Raw genomic sequence first — 14,500 nt, 5'->3', positions numbered from 1 at the left:
CCGTAGTACACTTAACTAAACTTACGGCTAAGAATTCCGGATTCGCCATTCAGGCGCGCAGAGCGCTGTGGCTAAAATCCTGGTCAGCTGATGTTACTTCTAAATCTAAATTACTTAACATACCTTTCAAAGGGCAGACCTTATTCGGGCCCGGTTTGAAGGAAATTATCGCTGACATTACAGGAGGTAAAGGCCATGCCCTGCCTCAAGACAGAGCCAAACCTAGGGCTAGACAGTCTAATTTTTCGTGCCTTTCGTAACTTCAAGGCAGGAGCAGCATCAACTTCCTCTGCACCAAAACAGGAAGGAGCTGTTGCTCGATACAGACAAGGCTGGAAACCTAACCAGTCCTGGAACAAGGGCAAGCAGGCCAGAAAACCTGCTGCTGCCCCTAAGACAGCATGAAGTGAGGGCCCCCGATCCGGGAACGGATCTAGTGGGGGGCAGACTCTCTCTCTTCGCCCAGGCTTGGGCAAGAGATGTCCAGGATCCCTGGGCGTTAGAGATCATATCTCAGGGATATCTTCTGGACTTCAAAGCCTCTCCCCCAAAAGGGAGATTTCATCTTTCAAGGTTGTCAACAAACCAGATAAAGAAAGAGGCGTTTCTACGCTGTGTACAAGATCTTTTACTAATGGGAGTGATCCATCCGGTTCCGCGGTCGGAACACGGACAAGGGTTTTACTCAAACCTGTTTGTGGTTCCCAAGAAAGAAGGAACCTTCAGACCAATCTTGGATTTAAAGATACTAAACAAATTCCTAAGAGTTCCATCGTTCAAAATGGAAACTATTCGGACAATCTTACCCATGATCCAAAAGGGTCAGCACATGACCACAGTGGATTTAAAGGATGCCTACCTTCATATACCGATTCACAAAGATCATTACCGGTATCTAAGGTTTGCCTTCCTAGACAGGCATTACCAGTTTGTAGCTCTTCCATTCGGGTTGGGCTACGGCTCCAAGAATCTTCACAAAGGTTCTGGGCTCTCTTCTGGCGGTGCTAAGGCGCGAGGAATTTCGGTGGCTCCGTACCTAGACGACATTCTGATACAAGCGTCAAGCTTTCAAACTGCCAGGTCTCATACAGAGTTAGTACTGGCATTTCTAAGGTCGCATGGGTGGAAGGTGAATGTAGAGAAGAGTTCTCTCTTACCACTCACAAGGGTTCCCTTCTTGGGGGACTCTTATAGACTCTGTAGAAATGAAGATTTACCTGACAGAAGACAGGTTAACAAAGCTTCAAGATGCTTGCCGTGTCCTTCATTCCATTCAACACCCGTCAGTGGCTCAATGCATGGAGGTAATCGGCTTAATGGTAGCGGCAATGGACATAGTACCCTTTGCACGCCTACATCTCAGACCGCTGCAATTATGCATGCTAAGTCAGTGGAATGGGGATTACTCAGATTTGTCCCCTACTCTGAATCTGGATCAAGAGACCAGAAATTCTCTTCTATGGTGGCTTTCTCGGCCACATCTGTCCAGGGGGATGCCATTCAGCAGACCAGATTAGACAATTGTAACAACAGACGCCAGCCTACTAGGTTGGGGCGCTGTCTGGAATTCCCTGAAGGCTCAGTGATCATGGACTCAGGAGGAGAGTCTCCTTCCAATAAACATTCTGGAATTGAGAGCAGTTCTCAATGCCCTTCTGGCTTGGCCTCAGTTAACAACTCGGGGGTTCATCAGGTTTCAGTCGGACAACATCACGACTGTAGCTTACATCAACCATCAAGGAGGGACAAGAAGCTCCCTAGCGATGATGGAAGTATCAAAGATAATTCGCTGGGCAGAGTCTCACTCTTGCCACCTGTCAGCGATCCACATTCCTGGAGTGGAGAACTGGGAGGCGGATTTCCAAGTCGTCAGACTTTTCATCCGGGGGAGTGGGAACTTCATCCGGAGGTCTTTGCCCAAATACTTCGACTTTGGGGCAAACCAGAGATAGATCTCATGGCGTCTTGCCAGAACGCCAAGCTTCCTTGTTACGGGTCCAGGTCCAGGGACCCGGGAGCGGTCCTGGTAGATGCTTTGACAGCACCTTGGACCTTCGGGATGGCCTATGTGTTTCCACCCTTCCCGATGCTTCCTCGATTGATTGCCAGGATCAAACAGGAGAGAGCATCGGTGATTCTAATAGCGCCTGCGTGGCCACGCAGGACCTGGTATGCAGATCTAGTGGACATGTCATCCTGTCCACCTTGGTCTCTGCCTCTGAGACAGGACCTTCTAATTCAGGGTCCTTTCAAACATCAAAATCTAACTTCTCTGAAGCTGACTGCTTGGAAATTGAACGCTTGATTTTATCAAAGCGTAGTTTTTCGGAGTCAGTTATTGATACCTTAATACAGGCTAGGAAGCCTGTTACCAGAAAGATTTACCATAAAATATGGCGTAAATACTTACATTGGTGCGAATCCAAGAGTTACTCATGGAGTAAAGTTAGGATTCCTAGGATATTGTCTTTTCTACAAGAAGGTTTAGAAAAGGGTTTATCTGCTAGTTCCTTAAAGGGACAGATCTCAGCTCTGTCTATTCTTTTACACAAGCGTCTGTCAGAAGTTCCAGACGTTCAGGCTTTTTGCCAGGCTTTGGCCAGGATTAAGCCTGTGTTTAAAACTGTTGCTCCACCGTGGAGCTTAAATTTAGTTCTTACCGTTTTGCAGGGTGTTCCGTTTGAACCTCTTCATTCCATTGATATCAAGCTGTTATCTTGGAAAGTTCTGTTTTTAATGGCTATTTCCTCGGCTCGTAGAGTCTCTGAGTTATCAGCCTTACATTGTGATTCTCCGTATCTGATTTTTCATTCAGATAGGGTTGTTCTGCGTACTAAACCTGGGTTCTTACCTAAGGTTGTCACTAACAAGAATATCAATCAAGAGATTGTTGTGCCATCATTGTGTCCGAATCCTTCTTCAAAGAAGGAACGACTTCTGCACAATCTAGACGTAGTCCGTGCCCTGAAATTTTATTTACAGGCAACTAAAGATTTTCGCCAAACTTCTTCCCTGTTTGTCGTTTATTCTGGACAGAGGAGAGGTCAAAAAGCTTCTGCTACCTCTCTCTCTTTTTGGCTTCGTACCATAATACGTTTAGCCTATGAGACTGCTGGACAGCAGCCTCCTGAAAGAATTACAGCTCATTCCACTAGAGCTGTGGCTTCCACTTGGGCCTTTAAAAATGAGGCCTCTGTTGAACAGATTTGCAAGGCTGCAACTTGGTCTTCACTTCATACTTTTTCCAAATTTTACAAATTTGACACTTTTGCTTCTTCGGAGGCTGTTTTTGGGAGAAAGGTACTTCAGGCAGTGGTTCCTTCCGTATAAAGATCCTGCCTGTCCCTCCCGTCATCCGTGTACTTTAGCTTTGGTATTGGTATCCCAGAAGTAATGATGACCCGTGGACTGACCACACTTAACAGGAGAAAACATAATTTATGCTTACCTGATAAATTCCTTTCTCCTGTAGTGTGGTCAGTCCACGGCCCGCCCGGTTTTTTATGGCAGGTCTAAATTTTTAAATTATACTCCAGTCACCACTGCACCCTATAGTTTCTCCTTTCTCGTTTGGTTCTTGGTCGAATGACTGGGTGTGACGTAGAGGGGAGGAGCTATATAGCAGCTCTGCTTGGGTGATCCTCTTGCACTTCCTGTTGGGGAGGAGTTAATATCCCAGAAGTAATGATGACCCGTGGACTGACCACACTACAGGAGAAAGGAATTTATCAGGTAAGCATAAATTATGTTTTTTTTCCTTTCCCTTTAAGTTAGTTTTTAAAGGTTTTGCAGGCTCCTCCTTTTGAGCCAATGGATAAGGATGTCAAGCTTTTATCTTGGAAGGTGCTGTTTCTTTTGGCTATTTCTTCGGCTAGTAGAGTATCTGAGTTATCTGCTCTTTCTTGTGATCCTCATCTTATTTTTCATCAAGATAATTATAATTTGAATGTTGTCAGAGCTTTGAAGTACTATTTTGCAGTCAACAAAGGATTTCAGGCAAACTTTTATAGTTTTTTGTCTGGCTCTAGGAAAGGTCAGAAAGCTACAGCTGTTTCCTTGGCATCTTGGATTTAAGTGATGGTAAATTTAAGTCTACTGCAATACATATAATAAGAATATAAATAAATTTGCCATTTTTTTAAAAAAACATTTATAATCCAAGACTATAAAAGTTGATATTTTAATCCTACTATTTTCAAGTGCTTCTATCAGAAATAGACTTTTAGGTTTTGCTAATAAAATGTGTATTATTTCTTAATTTTATATGTTTTTATTAAAATTTTAACAATAATTGCATATATAACCATTTGTAATATGCTGCAAAAATTATACTCACATATCCAATTGTCTGCGGCTGTTACGGGTTGTTATGTGGAATCGGAGATGGTATAGAAGATGAGTGACGTTGGCTGGGTTTTAGTAAGACTTAAATGCGCATGTCAAGATCGTTCTCGTTCACAGAGACGTTGGGGTCAGTGACATAATCAGCGAATGTGCTGAGATTCTGAACATGTTTCTCAGCCAAATATTTAATTGAATATGGCATAAAGAGGTGGAAAATTAGCAAAGGCAATGTGATGCCAGGCGGAAGGATCGTGCAATGAAGAATAGTAAGTTTTTACATATATCTGCGATTGCAAGCCGTTTCATATTACTTCAGTGAATGAACCTCATATTATTTTTTACAACTGATTGAATGCCAGTGAGGTATAATATACCGTCACTTTATGCTTTTTATTCTGAAGGCCTGCTTGGAGGTGGGCCAGTCTCCTCCTCCTTAACAAATTACTGTCCAGTCTACTAGGTTAGTTACCACATCTTGGGCCTTTAAGAATGAGGCCTCTGTAGATTAGATTTGCAAGGCAGCTACTTGGTTCTCTTTGCATACTTGTACAAAATTCTACCATTTTGAAGCAGCCTTTGGTAGGAAAAAAAAATCATAACTCTTTCTAGTATTGTAATAAAATGTTTTATGAGATGATATGCTACTTCTGCCCTCATTACTCATTACTCAGATATAACAAAATAAAAGAGCTATTTGAAATCAATTTAATATACTCCAGCAGGTCAAATGGATCCTTGGAAAAACATTAAAAGTGAGAAAAATTTACACTATGACCCTGTAAAGGGAAATTCTAGTGTTTAAAACCCCCCAAACACAAACAGCGTAATGACCAGTTAACCAAGGGGTTAAATAATGTATTAAAACACTTGCAGCAATGATATAATCCTTTGACTGCCAGACATGCAGCAGATTATTTACCTTAAAGTTGAAATTATTTCTAAGCACTCTGATCCAGTCCCTCCAGCAGTTCATCTTAAAGGTACATTCCGATCAAAATTTAAATGAACATAGATGCATTACTTTTTTGAAACATATTTACAATATACATGTATTGGCAAAAATGTGTCTAGTAACAGTTATCATGGTCACAGTGTTAGCATTTTTCTCTGCACATGCATGTGAAGAATTGATAGATGTTCTCAGTGCACTAGAATTTTAATGCTGCAGCTGCTAAGAGCACCAGTGGGTCTTGTATAATGTCTGCAATTAACAAATTGAGTCATTACTAGATGGTGCAAGCACCTTAGGCTCTCTGACTAAGTGCTGAGTTTAAAATGCTGGTGCATGGTGTGTAGTTATATACACTGTTGAATCAGCTATAGCTTTTATTAGAAGCATTTTTGCTAATACATGTATAGTACAAAAATTGGAGTTTTGGCTGGAATGTCCCTTTAAATTGCATCAGGCATTAGAATGCCTACCGCTACAGTATATGGTATACACAAGACACCTGTCTCAGTCATCATTTGTGTTGGTACTTTATTGTTTCACAAAACAATTGAGCTGGTTTGTTTAACCCTTTGAGTGCTAAGCACTTTCCCACCTGGGTGCTAAGCTTTTTTTTTTTTTTTTTTTAAATCCCCCCCCCCAAGACTTACACTGTTGGAAAGGTTAGGTGATTACCTTTCTAACGATGGGTCTTGGGGGGTCTGTAGCTGCTTAGATGCCTGAGATACAGGCTTATAAGCACCATGCCCTCTGCTCCTATACTTAACATTGTTAAGTTTAAATAAAGTTGCGCTGGGATGTCATCACGTCATTGCGCGTGACGTCACCGCGCATAACGTGAAGCTCTGGCGATGCCTGCCACTATGCAGGCCCGATCGCCGGGGTAGGAGCGGGTGGGAGCCTCCAGATCTTCCTGAAGGTGGGAGAGTGCTAGCGACGGCTCAGAGCCGTCGTTAGCACCAGAGTGGGAAACTTTGCGACAGCTCAGAGTCATCGTTAGCACTCAAGGGTTTAATATTTACATTGTTGTAATAGTTGGCCTTTTTATTGTGTTTTAAAGCTAAAAACAGTTGAAATCTGCGTTTAATATTGCATTTGTTTGCACTGAATCTCTTGTGTTGCCATAGTAAATATACTATTTATAGGCTTCTAGGTTTATCCTCGTAAAGCCAAGTGCAGTGTTGTCATTTTGGAGTTTGCTGTTCCTATCTGGATCCGTGGGATCCTGGTCATCTTCAGTTAGTGGGATTTCATTACACAGAGGTGTGGTGACTTCACTGGGATAGGAACTCCCTGCATCAATAAATAAAAATCTAAGGTTGGGGGGGTCTTTAAAATATAATATCTAAATCCCCAGAACTCTCACAGAGACAAGAGAATCCACGTTTGAAAGTGATCACTTTAACAATGGCAATTAGGTCGGCATTTAAAGCTCTATTTGATCAGAGGTGCAAGAGGGACAAATGACCTCTCATTTGAAAGAGCAGACTCACCTCTTTCAAATGATGGTTCACTTTGTCTTTCTAGCATATAGGTGATAACCTTCTTCTACTGATTGTGAACCCTTGTGTGAAAGATGGAACCCCCCTCTAATTTTAAGGTGATCATTGTGGTATTAGTGAACACACCTGTGCAGTGTTTGACAAGGGGATGGGCACTGTTCCCTCTTTATAAAACACAGAGAGGTGTGAGAGTCTTTCCTATGTGGGGTCTCATACCTCTGTAATTAGTAGTTGATTTTCATAAAACATCTACCTACTTCATTTTACTGTATGGGGAGGGTTGTGGCTATAATACACACAAAAGAGTAGATGCCATAGGAATGGCAATCAGCTGTATACTAGTTTTTTTTTTTGCTGTACTCTAGCTTAGAAAAGAGAAGCTAGTACCACAAAATAAGAACAATGGGCAAATGACCCCTCTTTTGAAAAAGGAGAGGCCTCTTTCAGAGGAGCAGTCACATGCACCATGGCAGCATTGATCACCTGTTGGCACAATAGTTATATGGAACAACATTAGGAGCGGGGTATCCCCTACGTTGACCCCCACAACAAATAAGCAAACTTGAGTCACTTAAAAACAGCAATTATGTTCTTTCAAGTAAGTGGTCCTGTGTCCTTCTAGCTGCTAGACAAATGTCATAACAATGACAAATACCTCAAAATATTTAGTTGAATCTTAGTTGTTGTTGCAATTTTTAAGATGCCTTTTATGACCCCTCACCATAGCATAACATTATAAGACCCCATGTTTGAAATAATGAAGTCGCATGATTCAAATACGGTAAGGGTTTTTAAGTCCTTATAGCTGTCAAGTGATTGTTTAAGTAATAACGATCACTTGGCAGTAACCGCTTGCCTCATTTTGTGGTGTTATTGATGTTAGGGGGTCATAGGTTTTAAATTCTTTATAGGATGCTTTTGGCCCACCTATTTTATGTATGCATACCCCTCTGAGAAATCAGAATTTTGTGTAATTTTAATATAGCTAATATTTTTAAAGTTAGGTATTAAGACTAATAACTTTCTGTATAACTTGCAAGATTGTGCAGAGTAACAAAAATAGTACATTTGTATCTTCTGAATTTTTACTTAGTCAAAAATAAAGGGACAGTCAACTCCAAAATTGTTTAAAAAGATAGATAATCCCTTTATTACCCATTCCCCAGTTTTGCATAATCAACACCGTTATATTAATATTCTTTTTACCTCTGTGATTACCTTGTATCTTAGCCTCTTCTGACAGCCCCTTTATCACATGGCTATTTATTTATTATCCATTGACTTGCATTTTAACCAATTAGTGATGCCGATGACACCCAAATCTACATCTCTGCACCAGACCTACCTCCTTCCTTACTAACCCATGTCACTAACTGTCTTTCTCACATCTAATCTTGGATGTCCTCTCACTACCTTAAAGGGACATTAAACCCAATTTTTTTTCTTTCATGATTCAGATAGAGAATACCATTCTAAACAACTTTCTAATTTACTTCTATTATCTAATTTGCTTCATTCTCTTGATATTCTTTCCTGAAAAGCATATCTAGATAGGCTCAGTAGCTTCTGATTGGTGGCTGCACATAGATGCCTCCTGTGATTGGCTTGCCCGTGTGCACTGCTATTTCTTTAACAAAGGATATCTAAAGAATTAAGCAAATTAGATAATAGAAGTAAATTGGAATGTTGTTTAAAATTGTATTATCTTTCGGAATTGTGAAATCATTTTTTTGGGTTTAATGTCCCTTTAAGCTAAATCTCTCCAAAACTGAACTCCTTATTGTTCCCCCCTTCTTCCAATGTCTCCACCCCCAAAATTGCTATAACTGTTGATAATTCCATCATTACCCCTACCCCCGCACGCCTGATGTCTTGGGGTCACACTTGACTCAGATCTTTCCTTCACTCCTCACATTCAGTCCTTGGCTAAAGCCTGCCGCTTCCACCTTAAAAACATTGCTAAAATTAGACATTTCCTTACACAAGATACAACCAAGATTTTAATCCACTCTCTCATCCTTTCCCGCCTTGACTACTGCAATTCCGTCCTCTCTGGTCTACCTAGCTGCCGCATAGCTCCTTTACAATCCATTATGAATGCCTCTGCCAAGCTCATCTTTCTTACTCGTCGCTCTTCATCTGCTGCACCTCTCTGCCAATCCCTTCACTGGCTTCCTCTTGCCTCTAGGATTAAACATAAAATCCTCACCCTGACATATAAAGCTCTCATCTGCACTGCTCCCCCCTACATCTCAGAACTTGTCTCTAGATACTCCTCCCTCCCGTCCCTTCGATCAGCTCAGGATCTCCACCTCTCTTGTTACTTCCTCACATTCACGTTTACAGGACTTCTCCAGACTTGCCCCCATCTTGTGGAATTCCCTGCCTCGCTCCATAAGACTCTCCCCTAGTTTTAACAGCTTCAAGCACTCCCTAAAAACTCTACTATTCAGGGATGCATACAACCAACACTAACCTTTCCTAACTCCACTGCTTTCCCCTTGAACCCCTTAGAGTGTAAGCCTATGGGCCCAGCTGTTTACAGATCGCTTCATAAGAGCCGACTACAACAGTGAAACTCTCGGCAGGGCCCTCTACCCACTTGACCCCTACAAAGCTATCCTGTACACCGACTATGTTTACAGCGCTGCGGAATCTGTTGGCGCTCTACAAATACCTGCTAATAAATAATAAATAAAATAGTGCAGTGTCACGAAAAGCTAATAAAAGAGCACGCGATAAGAGGTTGTCTTTAGTGGCTTAGAAACAAGCAGAAATTTAGAGGTTTAAATTTTCTAAAGTGTATTAATATAACAATGTTAGTTGTGCAAAACTGGGGAATGGGTATTAAAGGCATTATATATTTTTTTTAAACAATACGAATTATGGTGTAGACTTCCCTTTAAGCTTAAATGTATTGGATCTATCAAAACTTTGTAAACAGTTTTCCATTTTACTATTATTATGGATTTTGCATAGTTCTCTTGGTATCCTAGGTAAGCTCAGCAGTTTACCTTTAGCCATGCGGCAGCAGTTTGCAACAGTTTTTATAGCAATGTTTTTATAGCAATACATAATTGCTCCTATCAGCCTTCCAATGTTTTCTCTTCAGCTAAAGATACCAAGAGAACAAAGCACATTTATTACATTTTTTTTAAAAAGTTGTTTAAAACTGCATGCTTTATGAGAATCGTAAAAGTTTAATTTTGACTTTACTGTCCTTTTTAACTTTTATTAAACAATACATGTATTTTATTATTATTATTTTTTATTTATAAAGCGCCAACAGATTCCGCAGCACTATCCATGGGTACGAAGATAGAAGTACAACAGAGAAACAATACAATATAAGACAACATTTTTCAGACAAATACAGGGGGAATTGAGGGCCCTATTACCATGGGAACTTACAATCTAGAACAGAAAACTTTGCCAGCCAGGTGAAGCATTATGAAGTAGCCAGGAGGGGGTAGTGTAATATCTTCTAATATTATATCATTTTCAGCTATCCAAAGCACAAATGCATCGCATAATGTATGTAATATGTATATAAAGATAGTTTGTACAATAAAAATGTAACATTTTTAATATTAGCTAATTTTAGCTTAATATTGACTGAAATTTTAGCTGTGTGGTCTTTAAAATCAGCAGAGAGGTGCACCTGCTAAAAAGGTCATGGGGAGAACACGTATCTTAAAACGATAATAAATAGAAAGCGCCTCATAGGGTAGACCAACTTAGATGGATTATAGAGTTGGTCTACCCTATGAGGCGCTTTCTATTTTTATTGTTTTAGTGTATCCAAGTCTGGCTGGACATCATAGAAGAGCTGCCTGTACTTCCCCTAAGTAATTGGAGACCTCCTTTACTACCTTTGTGAGCATTGTGTGACTGTGTCCTCTTGTGCATATTGGACATTTCTGGTCATATATACTGCTGTCACACTCAAAGTTTTTTTTTTTTCCACTTCCATCACTGTGTTTCATACATTGTTGTGTTTCATATCTTTATATATATATATTTTTAAAAAAATTTTGTGGCGCCTCTTATAGATACTTTATTCACACACGGATTGTTGTCTAAGCAGGCCCCTATATTCTTTTCAAGTAGTATCTTAAATTTATTTTGTAAAATGATAATGGTCTACAGTCCTCTATAACATATGGGATGTATTTCCCGCCTCTAAGAGGCGGTCAAGAACCCATACAAGAGCTTTAAAACCCTCCCACCACTCAGATCCTTATAGTTGAAATGGTCAGCAGACATATCATCTAATAATAGACTGATGATTCTTTCCTTCTAGAGAAGATTACATTTGGTTCACACTTGAACTTTATTAGTAAGACAAATACTTGTGGGAAAGGAGCCTTTATTCCTCAGGATAAAAAATCCAAAGGAAAGAACAGAAGAGGTAATCATATTTGTTCTTTTTTCTTTTCAGGAGATCAGAAGTTCCCCTCTTCTCATAAACCTAAGCCCTCCAAGTCAGCCTGGTTCTTTGTGGTCAAAGAGCAAGTAATCCAAAAAGTCCAACAGGACCACAAAATCAGCATGAAGGTGTGGCACCCAAACCGGATTCTGTTCTGGTATGGGGCAAATTGAGTATTTTTTCAGGAGGCCTGGTTCAGTCCAGGACTCCTGGGTTCAAAATATAATTTCTCAGGGTTACAGGATAGGCTTTCGGTCCAGACTTCCTTGAGAATTAGTCCTTCTCTCTCATATTGCCAAACTTAAGTCAAAGGCGGCTGCCTTTCTACACTGTGTTCAGGAATAAGAGGATATGGGGGTAATTATCCCAGTATCTGTATTTCAACAGGGTCAAGGGATTTACTTCAATCTGTTCATTGTCCCAAAGAAGGAAGGGACTTACAGACCTATCTTAGACCTAAAGACTTTAAACATGTTTGTCAGGGTTCCCACTTTATTTGTCCTTAATTCTACAAGGTCAATCTATGACTATAATAGACCTCAAGTATGCATACCTGCACATTCCCATTCACAGGGATCACTATCAGTTCCTGAGGTTTTCATATATGAACAAACTCTACCAGTTTGAAGTTCTTCCGTTTGGTCTGGCTACAGCTCCACGCCTCTTTACAAAGGTGCTGGGCACTCTTTTAGCGGTGATCAGAGCTCAGGGTATTTCAATTGCACCATTTCTGGACGACATACTGGTGCAAACTCCTCTGTCATTAGAGATCACTCATACTCACAAGCTTCTATTATTTCTCCAAGACCATGGTTGGAAGATCAATGTTCCCAAACCTCATTATATCCTGCTACAAGAGTAAGATGTTTAGGAGTCATAATAGATTCAGTCCATATGCGTCTGTTCCTGATGGAACCATGCAAGTTAAAACTCCAGAGAGCTTGCCAATCCCTGCAGAGTACTCATTGCTGTCTGTAGCTCAGTGCAGGAAGGTAGTGGGTCTTATGGTAGCCGCTTAAGATGCAGTTCCTTTTGCACGCTTTTACTTACGTCCCCTTCGACAATCCATGCTCAGTCAGTGGTCAAAAAATTATTTACATTTTGAGCACCTATTTGCTCTGGGTTCATCCGTCAGACAATCTCTGTCTTTGTGGACATTAAGTCCTTCTTTGACCCTTGGGGCGTCTTTTCTTTGTCAATCATGGGCCATTGTCACAACAGATGCAGTTCTGTTAGGCTGGAGGGCAGTCTGGAATTCTCTAAGAGCGCAAGGAGTTTGATCTCCTTTAGAGGCAAGGTTTCAATAAACATTATGGAACTTTGAGCGATTCTTCAAGCTCTTCAGGCCTGGCCTCTGTTGAAGGATAACAAATGTATTGACTGCCATTCAGGCGTGAGATTATATCCTAGACAAAGAGGAATCAGTGCTAACAGAGCAGTGGCAACATTGTGGGCCTTTAAGAATGATGCATCTTTGGAGCAGATTTGCAAAGCTGTCACATGGTCTTCTTTGCATACTTTTTCCAAATTTTAACGTTTTGATGGGTTTGCTTCTTTGCAAGCAGCTTTTGGCAGTAAATTCCTTCAGGCCGCGGTGTCGGCTAAATAGGAACTGTCAGAGAAAGATTTTCCCACCCTTTCCATAACATAGACTATCTGCTTGAGTATTAATCTTTTACGTTATGGAGGACTGTGAACCATCATTTTATGAAAGAAAACAAAATTTATACTTAATTCTATTCTTTCAGAATGATAATGGTACACATGCCCCGCTCACTTCATATTGGGCGACAGTTCTAGTGACACCTCTATAGACCCTGCTTTGCCTTACCTACCTTTCTTTCCATCTAAAGGGGAGGAGAGTCCACGGCTTCATTTATTACGTATGGGAATTAAGAACCTGGCCAACAGGAGGAGGCAAAGACACCCCAGCCAAAGGCTTAAATACCTCCCCCACTCTCCTTATCCCCCAGTCATTCTTTGCCTTTCGTCACAGGAGGAGGGCAGAGAAGTGCCGAAGTTTCGGAGGTCTCTTATGGAGAGTACTACTCTTCGCTATGGGACGGGAGTTTAAGTAGCCCTAACAAGTCTTTCAGTTGAGGGCCTGGGTGAAAGTTAGAGTCCGGAGATGCAGGGAGAGTTCTCCTCTGCGACACCATCCCGACTCATATTAACAGCTCCTACAGCAATCGGCGTTGATGAGTTTCGCAGACTGCTTTCTTCTCTCAAGTCCATGTCAGTAGCAATGCTACGACCTGTCACACTTGAAGGGCCGTGTTCCTGTTCAAAGGCGTGGATTCTGGTAAGATCATTTCATTTTTTATTATATGATAACACAGAAGACAGGGCCACAGTGTGGCGCCTTTTATCTTTGTTGAATCGAGGGTTTATATTTCTGGTAAGGGGATTATTGAACGGGGGGGGGGGGTTATACATGATATTGTTTATTGTGTTATTGCTGCGTTATGTGCGGGATGAGGCTCTGGCAATGTGATGGAACTGAACCAAATATCTCACAGCGCTTAACCTATTGAAAATCCTATAGCTCCTTGAGGTAGGGATACCAAGCTTATCCTATGTGTGTAAATTGAGTGTGCAGAATCTAAGGAGCGCCTTTTGAGAGGCTGAGGATATGTGTTAAAATGTTAACATTTATTTTCAACAATAAAACTGGCAAATAATTAAGTGGTAGATCATTCAATTACATAAAAACATGGATCCATGTAATATCTAAAAGATAAAATAGATTTAAACATATAGTTTAGAACATGTGGTTTAAAACATGTAGTTTAAAACATATAACACAATGTATTGCAAAATGTCCTATGTTTCTTGATGGCAAGTGACAATAACAAATGAGATATTCAAATAATATTGTCTCTGAGTCCAATGTATCCAAGTTATTCTTTAAGATATAGTAATGAATCCTTGGGATATAATGATTAATCCTTTGACGAATTGACTGATAAGGATATAAGTGAAAAAATATATGAGGAGTGAAGATTAAAAAAATAAAAATAAAATAAAGAATAATAAAAAAAGTGAAAAAATTGTGATGATATTGAAAAACTAATCAAATATTCAGGTGTTGAAAAATATATATTCAAAAATTCAAAAAATTCAAAAATGAGTGTTAGGTGAAAAATTGTGTTAACCATCCCTATACTTACTGCCCCAGTAACAATAGAAGAAATTAGGAAGATCATTGCTAACATAAAATTAGGGAAATCACCTGGTCCGGACGGCTTCATGGCTAGATTCTATAAAACTTTCCAG

General features: G+C 40.4%; 1 protein-coding gene across 1 annotated transcript in view; it reads left to right on the top strand.

Annotated features, from left to right (window-relative positions):
* Window positions 1-14,500, top strand: part of PAPPA (pappalysin 1) — a 1,503,354-nt gene that overhangs the window by 12,704 nt on the left and 1,476,150 nt on the right. The gene's annotated exons all lie outside the window — the stretch shown is intronic.

This window comes from Bombina bombina, chromosome 12 (genome assembly GCF_027579735.1).
Source record: "Bombina bombina isolate aBomBom1 chromosome 12, aBomBom1.pri, whole genome shotgun sequence".
Classification (NCBI taxonomy): domain Eukaryota; kingdom Metazoa; phylum Chordata; class Amphibia; order Anura; family Bombinatoridae; genus Bombina; species Bombina bombina.
Note: the sequence above shows the minus strand (reverse complement) of the source record. Positions and strands in the feature narration are given on the sequence as shown.